At 48.3% G+C, this 13,439-nt stretch overlaps 1 protein-coding gene across 1 annotated transcript in view; it reads left to right on the top strand.

Moving 5' to 3' along the window:
- Positions 1–13,439, top strand: part of DCTD (dCMP deaminase) — a 500,232-nt gene that overhangs the window by 43,901 nt on the left and 442,892 nt on the right. The window lies entirely within an intron of this gene.

The following is a 13,439-nucleotide window of genomic DNA, read 5'->3' as shown; positions in this document are numbered from 1 at the left end:
TACAGAAAAGTTGTTTGAGGAGTTGCTGTAAAGAGAGGGAGAAAAATAGGGTAGTGGCTGGAGCAAGATGTGGCGCCAAGAGAGGGTTTGTTGTTTCGGGGAGGACCCTCAGCCCACGCTGACGGGTGACGGCCAGGACAGAGCGGAGAGTGGAGGATGCCAGAGAGAAGGGGGAGGATTGCTGAGGGGAGACGATCTGTGCTCAAGGAAGGGGTGGTTTAGAAACGGCAACCACAGGCTGGGCGTGGTGGCTCATGTTTGTAATCCCAGCACTTTGGGAGGCCGAGGCAGGTGGATCACGAGGTCAGGAGTTCGAGACCAGCCTGACCAACATGGTGAAACCCCATCTCTACTAAAAATACAAAAATTAGCCAGGCATGGTGGCGTGTGCCTGTAATCCCAGCTAACCTGGGAGGCGGAGCTTGCAGTGAGCCGAGATCACAACACTGCACTCCAGCCTGGGCGACAGAGCAAGACTCTATTTAAAAAAAAAAAAAGAAAAAAAAAAAGAAAGAAAGAAAGAAAGAAAAGAAAAGAAAGGGCAGCCACAGTCCCATCACCCTAACAGGAGGGCCAGCAGAGCCTGGAGACCGGTCTATTGACTGTAGGCGGGGCCAGGAGGCACACGTGTTGGGAGGGGTAGTGCTTGTGTTCCTTCGCTTCCAACTGCCCCCTGCTCGCAGTGGGTGAGGGAGCAAAGGCCTGGGATTCTTCAGCAGCCCAAAGATGGGTGGCGGGAGAAGTGCAAGATTCCCTAAGTCACGGGGTTAGGAAGAAGCCACATTGGAGTTCTCGTTTTCTGTTGCTCAGTATGCGGCTTTGCACATTGCAGCACCTTGCCTTGTCCCCACGAAACGAAGATGCTCAGCTGAAGCCGTCCCAGAACCCACTATCCTGGTGATGGGACGCTCTAGTCCTTTGGGAAGCCCCGGCCGGCACGCGGCAGGCAGCAAGCTCTGAGCCGCGGGCCGCTCCCTGCACCAGCTCCCACCCGTTGAGTTGCGCACTCATCCGGAGTCAGAGGTGTTTGATTCCAAATTTATTTATTTATTTATTCTTTGGGATTGATTAGTAACTTAGTTAAATATCACATAAACTGGTTAAATAGTAAGGGGAATAAAGGGTTGCTTCTATGAAAACTCTTTTGGATGCTTTAGAAAAACTAGATGAAGATGAGCAGTTCCAAGCCGCCCCTCCATTAGGTGTCAGTGAGACAATGAGGAAAGGCTGGGGGAAATCCTAAGAATCTTGACGTGTTCTGCACCGAACTCATGCAAGTGCCTTAAGTCGGACTCCACTTCAGAGGAGCCCAGAGTGGAGCGGGGCGGATGCTGTGTTCAGGAGTGGTTCCAGCACAAAAGAGGAAGTGGTGCTCCAGCGGGAGGCCCCATTCTCAAAGAACACGCCTGGTCCGACTTCACAAGATTCGTGGATCTCTTTGAAAGGAAAACAATATGATTAAGGTGAACATGTATCATTTTCCTTGACTCTGTACTGTAAGAGACCATTTCCATTAAATGACTATCAATGCTGATCTTATCTGATAGAGGGCTTCTTTCTACTCGGAAGTCATTCACGCCTTGTCTCCCTTTTGAAGGGGAATCGCACACCTCAGCAGTTGCCATGGGCTTACCGCACCTTTAACCATCCTTGGCTGTCACTTGCCTCGGAGTCAAGCCCACATAATTTTTGACACTGAGATTACAAACTTAGATGCTTATAGGGGCCAGGCAGGTACCGGGAATGAGTCAAGTGGGGCAGCAAAGAGAAAAATGAATCCAGACACACTTTCATTTTAAGTGTGTAGGAATACTCTTGATGCCTACATGTCAATATACCTTTTTCTGTGTGTGTGTGTGTTTTTTTTTAAATCAAAAAATGTGCTTCTCCCACATATCTTTTGTTTTTCTACTTTGCCTCAAGACATGGGTGCTGCTAAGCCAGGGCAGATCCAGGTTTTGCAGGGCCTGCAGCAGTCACAATTTCGGGGTGTACTTTAAGAAAAGAAATGCAGTATTGGCTGGGCACGGTGGCTCACACCTGTAATCTCAGCACTTTGGGAGGCTGAGGTGGGCGGATCACGAGGTCAGGAGTTCGAGACCAGCCTGACCAAAATGATGAAACTCCATTTCTACTAAAAATACAAAAATTAGCCGAGCGTGGAGGTGGGCACCTGTAATCCCAGCTGCTCATGAGACTGAGGCAGGAGAATCGCTTAAACCTGGGAAGTGGAGCTTGCAGTGAGCCAAGATTGCACCACTGCACTCCAGCCTGAGTGACAGCCTGTGCAACAGAGCAAAACTCCATCTCAAAAAAAAAAAAAAAAAAAAAAAAAAAAAAACAGAAAAGAAAAGAAAGAAGTGCAGTATTCAAGCTTCCTCCAAGCCATTCAAGTGCATTTAAACTGTTCGGGCTTGTGTTGAGCCACACAGGTGAGAAATCAAATAACTCTTGGGTGAAATTCACTGATGAATATGTGCAGTTTTGTTCCTGGAAATACTTGTTTCTCTGGGTTATTTCACCGTGTTGGGATAATTTTGCGTGCCGTTCTATCCGGAACTGCCAGACTTCATCGGGACAACAGATGCATCAGCTACGCTAAGGCCTGATCCGAGTCTTCGGATGCATAGAGCATGTGCAACTTCATGCACGGATGCACTTCCCATTCGAAGTACTGCTGAGATTTGTGCCCTCAAACACAGGAATTTTGATAAGTTCTATTTCACACCATTTCCCATAAAAAAGAAATCTGGTCCATTTACTATGGTGTACTATGTATTCTGAAGGATATTTCAAACAGGCGAGACCTTCCATCTTGACGAGGTGTTAATGAGAATGGAATCTTCTGCTTACAGTTTTATATATCTGAGGTTGGAAGATTTTCCACAGGCCAGCATCTGGTTCTGCACACTTCAAACCTCGTGTCTGTCACACTGTTACCAGAAAGGGGTCCCAATCCAGACCCCAAGAGAAGGTTCTCGGACCTTGCACAAGAAAGAATTCTGGGTGAGTCCACAGAGTAAAGTGAAAGCAAGTTTATTTAAAAAGTAAAGGAATAAGAATGGCTACTCCACGGACAGGGCAGCGGCTTGAGCTGCCCACTGATTACACTTACAGTTATTTCTTGATTATATGCTAGATAAGGGGTTGATTATTCATGAGTTTTCTGGGACAAGGATGAGCTATTCCTGGAACTGAGGGTCCCTCCCCTCTTAGACCATATAGGGCAACTTCCTCACATTGCCACGGCATCTCTAAACTGTCATGACGCTGGTGGGAGTGTCTTTCAGCATGCCAATGCACTATAATTAGCATATAACGGCAGTGAGGACAACCAGAGGTTACTGTTGTCACCATTGTGGTTTGGTGGACTCTGACCAGCTTCTTTGCCACATGTTGTTTCATCAGCAAGGTCTTTGTGACCTGTCTCTTGTGCCGACCTCTTATCTCATCCCGTGACTAAGAATGCCTAACCTCCTGGGAATGCAGGAGGTCTCAGCCTCATTTTACCCACCCCCTATTCAAGATGGAGTCGCTGTGGTTCAAGTGCCTTTGACAACACTGCTTGTGGAGTTCTGGGGCCAGCCCCCGTGGCCACATTCACCTTGTCATTGCACCACACCCAGTGTCATCAGGCAGGCCGTGATGCCGGGCACATCAGCAAGGTAGGGAGTGGGAGGGTGAGCAAAAACCTGATGCGTGGAAATAACTGTCAGCCACAGAGACGTTGCCCCTAACCTCAATTAAATGTAGCCCCATTCAATTTCTCCTTAGTCAAATCCCCCAAAAGCAGATGCTCCAATGCTGACCCCCATGAGGGGAAGGAGGGTGAGGGGAAAGATAGGGAGGGAAGAGAGAGTAGCCATGACTGATTGCAAAGTATCTTACTCGCCAGTTTTACAAAAAACATGACCAATTTGTGAGCAAATTGCTAGGGCCCCTCCCAGGGTCCGGAATGGACTCCTGCAGGTGCAGGGTCCTGAAGCTTACTTACATTAGCATCATGCAAGTCTGCCTCTGGCACAAAGAGATGGCTTCCTGCCATAAGAACACTGGCTAAGGCGTCCAGCAAGACCGTGGACTCCCATAGGTTTCTGGCCCTCTGCCTCCAGACCGACCACGCAGAAAAGTGTGGATTAGAGGAACTAACGAAAATAGCACGTTCTGTTTTCTCCCATTTCTCAAGGTGCTGTGGAATAATTATTGCTTGTCCCCATCCACCACAGAAATCTGCAGCAGCAGCCCAGGCCATTGGCGCCAGTGCCTGGGACACCGATATCGGGGCAGGACAGGGTCGGGAGAGGAAAGGGATGGAGGCAGAGGAAAGCAGATGGGCTCGACCACTGTGCTGGGTGTTGAGCCACTCAGCACTGTCTCCTCCCTGTCTCCTCCCTGTCACTTATTTCCAAGAGCCTAAAGGCTAGACAAGAGGAAAGGCGTTGTCTGGTGGAGTGGCAGCTGTGTTAGGGTCCTCTAGAGAAACAGAACCCCGGGCTATCTGTGCATAGAGATGAGGCGATCTACTGTTTGGCTCACGGGGTTATAAGAAGGAGGCTGAGAAGTGTCACGATCTGCTCTCTGCTGGCTCGAGATCCAGGAATGCCGGTGGTGCAATTCGGTCTGAGGCTGAAGCCCTGAGAACCCAGGAAGGGCTCTAATACTAGTCCCACAGTCCAACCCTAGAACCAGGAGCTCTGATGTCCAGGGACAGAAGAAGATGGATGTCGCAGTTTAAGCGGAAAGAGAGAGAGAATTCACTTTTCTTCTGCCTTTGTGTTCTATCCGGGCCCTCAGGAGACTGTGTGATGCTCATCCACATTGGAGAAGGGGTGTTCTTTACTCAGTCCACCGAGGCAAATGCCAATCCCTGCTGCAGACACCCTCGCAGACACGCCCAGAAATAATGTTTCACCAGCTCTCTGGGCATCCCTTAGCACAGCTAAGCTGACATATAAAATTAACATCACAGCAGCAAACACGGGTGGTCAATCAGGAGCTCTGTGGTCCTGTGTCTCCCCACCCTGCTCCTTAGCCTCCCAAGAGCCACCTCCACTAGGATCTGGCCCTCAGCCCGAACGGGCGGCCTCTGACGGAGTGGCCAGAACCCCCGGGAAACATGAGCTTAGCAAAGTCACTAGGCACCCCGGGGTACATTCTCATGAAAGAAAAGCCAGAAAGTGGAACAACACATACCATCTAAAGCAGAGTTACTGGAACAGGCTGACTAGGACTTTAACATATTTATTATTTGCATTTATTTTAATAGAAAAGGAAGGTATTAATCATATAAAACAGGAACAATAAGTCATTATTATTATTTTATTTTATTTTTGAGATGGAGTCTTACTCCATCACTCAGGCTGGAGCGCAGTGGCGCTATCTCGGCTCACTGCAACCTCCACCTCCTGGGTTCAAGTGGTTCTCCTGCCTCAGCCTCTGGAGTAGCTGGGATTACAGGTGTCCTCCACCACACCCAGCTATAAGCCATAATTTTGAAAGAACTAAGGGTTGGGTGCAGTGGCTCACGCCTATAATCCCAGCACTTTGGGAGGCCAAGGGGGGCAGATCACGAGGTCAGAAGATCGAGACCATCCTGGCTAACACGGTGAAACCCCATCTCTATTCAAAATACAAAAAACTAGCTGGGCATGGTGGTGGGGGCATATAGTTCTAGCTACTCGGAGGCCGAGGCAGGAGAATGCTGTGAACCCGGGAGGCGAAGCTTGCAGTGAGCCGAGATAGAGCCACTGCACTCCAGCTTGGGCGACAGAGTGAGACTCTGTTTCAAAAAAAAAAAACAACAACAAAAAAGAAAAAACAAAGAACTAAGTAGAACTATTAAGTGTGACTGCATCTAGTTCAAATAAAGGCTCAGTAGACGCAGCGTAAGGGTTTGACGTCAGTCAAGGTGCAGTGACGGGCACTGGGGGAGCTTCCACACGCAGCAGCAGGCCGCTGGACTGGACTCCTCCGCTGCTATGGGCGGCAGCCACCGGGCGGGTGGCCCCTGCTATCGTAACACCTCGGAATCTTCCACAGGAGCCAGAAATCTGCTCACCTGGCTTTTGTTGTTGCTGTTGTTTTGTTTGTTTTAATGTGAATTCTCCACAATTTTAAATGTTGGCTCGATTATTAAAGAAAAAACTGGAGAAAGCAAACAAGGCACATCTGAGGGCCAGCGTCACAGGTGGACTGCTGGTTTGCAAACTCCTCTGCACACCATTCTGTTGGGACATTCTCATGAGCCCAGTTGATTCATGACGTCTGAGCTGCTTAGAATTCACATGATAATTCTTTTTCACACTGAGGATCAATTACAGTATGAATTAAACCAAATGTGGCATTAGCTACCCAGTTAACACACAATAGACTACCACCGTGTAACACCTAATATGTGACAGAGGCCTTACATGCCTTATTTCATCTAATCCCACAACATCCCTCCAAGAGATCTGTCTCCATTTAGTGTGAGTGGAGGCTCAGAGAGACTGAAATCAGAGCTGCACAGCTGTGTGCGGTGACACTGGGTCCTGCATGAGGGACAGACATGCTGAGCCACAATGGCCTCTGCCCTGGAGGTGACAGCAGGACCTGGTGCTCCCAGTGTGTCCCCAGTGAATCAAACACATATTATAGTTTTTCTCTCAGGCCTCAGGTGTTGATCCAGATGGTTTGAAATGCTCACTTCCTACCCTGTAACAAAATTGTAAAAGTCATTAAGAAATTTCTTAATGCATAAAAACTTCACTTACCTATCATTATTGCTGGAAATAAATTCCAAGAAAGTGGGCCCTGCCCATGAATATCAAGGAGGATATTTTGAACTGCCTGCACCAGAAATGCTGACACAAGGGGGCTGCGAAATCAGCAAATCTATGTCCCCGGAGCCTTCAGGGTGGCTGGCTCTGTGGGGTGCAGTTTTGTCAGGAACCCACTTCTCTCCACCTCTCCACTCTGCCGTCCCCAGAGCTGACCTCCTCCTTGGAAGCAGGATGGCTGGGGCAGTTGTGTGTATCACATCCAGGCCAAGAAAGGGGCTGTCTTTTCTCAGGGATCCTTCTAGACCTGATGAGACATTTCCCTGAAGCCCCGGGCGTTCTCATTTCCTGTTGGACAGAACTGGGTCCCAGTCCATCCTGGAACCCATCACCAGGAGACGGGGAGTAGGCTTCTCTCAGGCTAGATGGGCCCAGCCTGACTGGGGTGAGCTTTGTTGGCCTCCCCGGGGGCACACATTCGGGGAGTGTGGATCACAATGAGGTTGGGGTGGGGACAGAGAATTTTCAGGGAGGCCTCAAGGGGCAATGGGCCCTGGACAGGCAACACACATGTCCCCACACGTGTTGTGTGTACTCTGCAGGAGTTCTGTGATGGCCATGAGTGATGTTATTTTAGTATTGCACATGGCATGGTCTGGTGCAGTGGCTCCCACCTGTAATCCCGCACTTTGCAAGGCCCACTCAGGAGGATTGTCTGAGGTGAGGAGTTTGAGACTAGCCTGGACAACATAGCAAGACTCCATCTCAAAAACAAACAAACAAACAAACAAAACAAAACAAAAAAACATTAGCTAGGCATGGTGGTGCGTACCTGTAGTCCCAGCTACTTGGGAGGCTGAGGCGGGAGAATGGCTTGAGCCCAGGAGTTTGAGGGCTTCCAGGCCCTGCAGGAGAGGCTGCAGTGAGCTGTGATTGTGTCACTGCACTCCAGCCTGGGTGACACAGTGAGACTGTCTCAAATTAAAAGAAAAAAAAAAGGATTATGTATGGCGTCCTGTCTCAACTGCAGACGCTGAAGGACTTTTCAGTGTAGTGAACACCAGGGACTGGCAAAACAAACAACGTGTGTGGAAAGAGGGCAAAGTGAATAGTGATTTAAGGTGAAAACTGTTTAAAAAAAATAAAAATATACAATGCTTACTTCACAAATGCAACTTCGACAAAGGATACACTCTAGCGAAATGGGTCGATTTCTCCTCCTCCCCAGCCAGCTCCTGCACGAGGCTGGGGACCCACAGGCTGTGTCCCAGACCTTGCCCTCACTGTCCAGTCCGCCTGCCAATGCGCAGCACAGGACCCAGCATGGCCGGGGAACCACACGTTGCCTGGAGAGAGGCACAGACACAGTGGGAGAACTGGAGGAGGGGACAGAATGAAGCTGGGTCTGATTTCTCACACAGAAAATGGGGTTTGTGGCCAGGCGCGGTGGCTCACGCCTGTAATCCCAGCACTTTGGGAGGCTGAGGTGGGTGGGTCGCCTGAGGTCAGGAGTTCAAGACCAGCCTGGCCAACATGGCAAAATCCTGTTTCTACTAAAAATACAAAAAAAAAAAAAAAAAATAGCCAGGCGTGGTGGTGCACACCTGTAATCCCAGCTACTCAGGAGGCTGATGAGAATGGCTTGAACCTGGGAGGTGGAGGTTGCAGTGAGCTGAGATCCTGCCACTGCAATCCAGCCTGGGTGACAGAGGGAGACTGTCTCAAAAAGAAAAGAAAGAAAATGGGTTTGTGCCTGTCATGTAACCTTGAAGGGCTGTGGCAGCAGCCGCACTCCCAAACCTCTGCTGGAGAAGGTTCTGTTTGACTGTGGTCAGCTGTGGCCCCAGATCTGTGAGCAACCCGGCCGGGGCCAGAGGAAGAGGCATTCCGTGTAGAAATGTGATCATGGTATCTCCCCTGCCAGGTAAGTATATCCGTGTAGAAATGAAACTGCCTCAGTGGTTCGAGGAGGAACAAGGAGGCCTGAGATGTCTCCGTCCTCAGGACCGGTGGGGTGACTGGGTGGCTCCGGTGGTGGGGAGAGTGTGGAGGGGAGACAGGAGGGGGCCGTCAGGACACATGGGCTGGGGGTCAGGGGGCTGTAGTCAGCCGTGTGCCCCAGAGCAGAAGTCCCTGCTAGATAGAGTCAGGACCAGGGCCCACTCGCACTGACGCCTCCAGGGCGCCAAGAGCTTCAAGCAAACAAGGCTGGAAGCAGCAGCTGCGCTGAGGGCCCTGCAGGAGGGAGGGCGGGAGCCCAGGGCCTGGGCGGGGGTTGCGCGCGGCCTTTCTCAGGGGAGGAAGAGAGGACTAAAAGCCACGTGCGAGGCCACCACCAGGTAGGGGGGCGCGGGGAGAAGGTGGTGGCCGTGGGAGAAGCGGGGGCGTAGCCACGCGAGCAGGGTGGGCTCCGGGGCGGGGCCGGGTGGGGTTCTCGATCCTCTGGGTGCAGCCAGACCTGGCGGTGCAGCGGGAGCGCCAGTGAGAGGCGAAGGGGGCCTGTGAGGCAAGGGGGGGGCTTCCAAGCCCTGAGCATCTCAAGAAAACAACCATGAAGCCCCCCACCCAGGTGCCAGGCGCAGAGGCCAGGGGGGTTCTGGGGGCAGGAGCGGCTGATCTCCCTCAGGGGACAGAACCGCCTGCTCTGCCGCGCGGGAGGGGGTCAGGGACCCACCCTGGCCTGGGGCCCACAGAGCCCTGAGGACCAGGAGCTCGCCCCTGCTCCCAGCAGGAGGAAAGGAGCGGAGGAAACCCGTCCTGGGCACCTGAAGCTGGAACTGACTGAGTACTTACTGGATAGAGACCGGTTTAAACTGAGAGAGACTTAAAACTGGAGCAAAGTGAAAAGCTGTTATCCAGATAATGTAAGTTCTGTTCCTTGGGTGGGCCTGAAGAAGACTGGGTCAATTATGAAAATAGAGACAAAGCCATATTTCCTTTACACACTTTGGTTATCTGCTATTAATACCCACATGCGGGCCGGGCGCCCTGGCTCATGCCTGTAATCCTAGCACTTTGGGAAGCTGAGGCGGGCTGATCACTTGAGGTCAGGAGTTCGAGACCAGCCTGGCCAACATGGTGAAACTGTGTCTCTACTAAAAATACAAAAATTAGCCGGGTGTGGTGGCGGATACCTGTAATCCCAGCTACTTGGGAGGCTGAGGCAAGGAGAATCGCTTGAACCCGGGAGGTGGAGGTTTCAGTGAGCCTGTTGTGCCACTGCACTGGGCAACAGAGTCAGACTACCTCAAAAAAATAAATAAATAAAATAAAGTAAAAGCTGTGAATGCCCAACAAATTAGCTTTTTTACAAAAATAAGTGTGTACTTTACATATCTTATCTCTACTTTTTTAAATTAAACAATATATTGTGGATATTCATCAAAGCCAACACTTACAGATCCATCACCTTTTAAAACTGTTCCAGAGACTTCCATGATACGATTTTAATCTCATCAGTCCTTTATGGATGGAGGTTTAGATGAGGCTTATGTTTTCCCTTTTACAAAGTAATTCTGAAATGAACATCCTTGAATAGTGATCTTTGTAAGAATGTCTTCAGAATCAATTTCTAGAAGTGGAAATTGTGGGAACAAATGATATGTATATTAAATTCTGAGAGGTACTTGGACATCTTTTGATACTGGTGGAGGCTTTGGGAAGTTATTAAGAGAAGCGACGATGGAGGGTCAGGCCTGGGGCTGCTGGGGGAAAGGAAGTATTCTCCATTATTCAGAATGTTCCTCTCCAAGAATTGGAGCGTTGTAAGTTAAAAGTCTAATGAATTATAAGTGGCATATTTACAGAGTTTACACATTTCTAAATCCCAAACTGGATTTATAATATGATAGCAATATAGGAGTTTTAAGTTAAATTACATTTGATATTAAATTAAATTTCCTCAAAAACCCAGCACGGAATGTTTCCATAGGGCCAAGTTTGGCAAGAGTCTTTGGCATATAATCAATCAAAGAAAAAATAGATAAGTTGGACATCATCAAAATCAAAACCTTTTGTGCTTCAAAGGACACCATGAAAATAGTGAAAAGAAACTAACTGGTAGGAAATGTTTGCAAATCACATATCTGATACAGGGGTTGCATTTAAAATATGTATAAATAATTATTCCAACTCAATAATAAAAAGACAACTGAATTTAAAAATGGGCAAAGGATCTGAATAGATATTTCCCCAGAGAAGATGTACAAATGGCCAACAGGCATATGAAAAAGTCCTCAACATCATACATCCTCAGGGAAATGTAAATCAAAACCGCCGTGAGAGACCATCGCACAGTGACGAGGACGGCTAGAAGAAAGAAGACACATAATAACAAGTACTAGTGAGGATGGGGAAATGGAAACCCGCATACACTCTGGTGGGAATGCAAAATGGTGCAGTCACTTTGGAAAACAACTTAGTGGTTCCTCCAAAGGCTAAACATAGATCTCCCATATAGTGGACCCAGAGGTTCCACTCCTAGGCATACACCCAAGAGAAATGAAAACATACGTCCACCCGAAAACTTGTACATAAAGGTTCATAGCAGCATTCTTAATAATAGCCGAAAAGTGGACACAGTTCAAAAGATCAGCAACTGATGAGTGGATTAAAACAATGTGGTCTCCTCATATAACACGGTATTATTTTGCCATAACAAGGAATGGAGCACTATTACAGGCTGCAACCTGGATGAACCTTGAAAACATTATGTTAAGTGAAAGAAGTACAAAGATCACGTATTGTACCGTTCCATTTATATGTAATATCCAGAACAGGAAAATCTATATATAGAGAAAGTGGATTCATGGTTGCCTAGATGTGGGGGTAATGGCAAGAGGATGAGGGAGTGAGGGCTAAAGGGTCTGGGTTTCTTTGAAGGGCGATGGAGATGTTTTAAAATTGGTTGTGGTGATGATTGCACAGCTCTGTGATATGTAAAAGCCATTGAATTTAACATTTCAAATGGATGAATTGTATGATATATGAATTAGAACTCAATACAGCTGTTCCCAAATAGTCTTTCTTTCTTTACTTTTTTTTTTCTTTTTTTTTTTTTGAGACAGAGTCTTGCTCTGTCACCCAGGCTGGAGTGCAGTGGTGCAATCTCAGGTCACCGCAACTTCTGCCTCCCAGGTTCAAGCGATTCTCCTGCCTCAGCCTCCAAGGAGCTGGAATTACAGGCGTATGCCACCATGCCTGGCTAATTTTTGTATTTTTACTAGAGACATGGTTTCACCATGTTGGCCAGGCTGGTCTCGAACTCCTGACCTCAAGTGATCCTGCTGCCTCGGCTTCCCAAAGTGTTGGGATTATAGGCGTGAGCCACTGTGCCTGGCCCAAATAGTCTTTTGACAGGGACCTAATCATAATACAATGGGGAAAGGAGAATTGGTGATCGCTGTTTCCAGAAGCCCCCAACTTGCACCAGGATTGTTGCTAACGAGCTTCTCAGCTGTCAGACCTTAAAAATCCCAGATATGAGGTTGTTGCTCATTCACTTCCTCCAGCATAACTCCTTTCCATTCCACACAGCAAATGCCAGCCCAGGCAGACCAACTGTCCGAGAGAAAGTAGGGGACATCTTAGCCTTCTAATTCACATGGAAAATTTCCTGCCTCCCTGTTGTCAATTCCTGGCTGGCACTACGTGCAGCAGAGATGAGAAAAGCCACTTCCTTTGCATTCATCTGGACTGCCGTGCTTGGAGAACAGAGGAGCAGGCATTCTGGCTGAGGGAGGTGTGCAAACGTGATGTGCCAGTCAGAGACAAAGTGACCTGGCAAACGAATGCTCTGACAGCGTGCATCCCTGGCCATGTCCCAGGGATCCCAACATTTGGGTTGTTGTCCTTCTAAAGAGACACACATCTGCTTTTGAAAACTGTGCTTTGTAAATGATGAACTTGAGCAACGCAAAGAAAGGACCTAGTGAACATTTAAATTCAACTTATTTCCTTTTAGGCTATCTTGTAATGTTTGTGGAACACTTAAGCATTTAAAAATATATAGTTACATGCAGCATGCGTGTGCTGCTTTTACATTCTATCATTGCTTAAATATTCCAATCTTGGTGCATCAAAAAGGTCCTTTCCTTGTCATTTTCTTTCCTCTTTTTTCTTTTGTTTTGTTTTGTTTTTTTTTTTTGAGATGGAGTTTCGCGCTTGTTGTCCAGGCTGGAGTGCAATGGTATGATCTAAGCTCACCGCAACCTCCACTTCGTGGGTTCAAGCAATTCTCCTGCCTCAGCCTCTCGAGTAGCTGGGATTTCAGGCGCCCGCCACCATGCCTGGCTAATTTCAGTATTTTTAGTAGAGACAGGGTTTCACCATGTTGGCCAGACTGGTCTCGAACTCCTGACCTTAGGCAATTCGCCCGCCTCGGCCTCCCAAAGTGCTGGGATTACAGGGTGAGCCACCGCACCCAGCCCTGTCCTTGTCATTTTCAATGGCCATAAAGTATTTCATGGCACTCCATAATTTGTTTAGCTGTTTCCCCTGTTGTTTGTCTAGTTTGTTTCCAGTTTTATACCATGTGCAGTTGCAGCTGCTGTGTATTTATTTGTACATATTAGCTTTTCTCTTTGAAATTATTTTCTTGTAGTATATTCCCAAAAATGGGATTATCGGGCCAGTTTCATAGCTCTTGTTCCATTATCATCTGATCTTTCTCAAGAAAAAGAA

The sequence above is a fragment of the Macaca mulatta genome, chromosome 5 (assembly GCF_049350105.2).
Source record: "Macaca mulatta isolate MMU2019108-1 chromosome 5, T2T-MMU8v2.0, whole genome shotgun sequence".
Classification (NCBI taxonomy): Eukaryota; Metazoa; Chordata; class Mammalia; order Primates; family Cercopithecidae; genus Macaca; species Macaca mulatta.
Note: the sequence above shows the minus strand (reverse complement) of the source record. Positions and strands in the feature narration are given on the sequence as shown.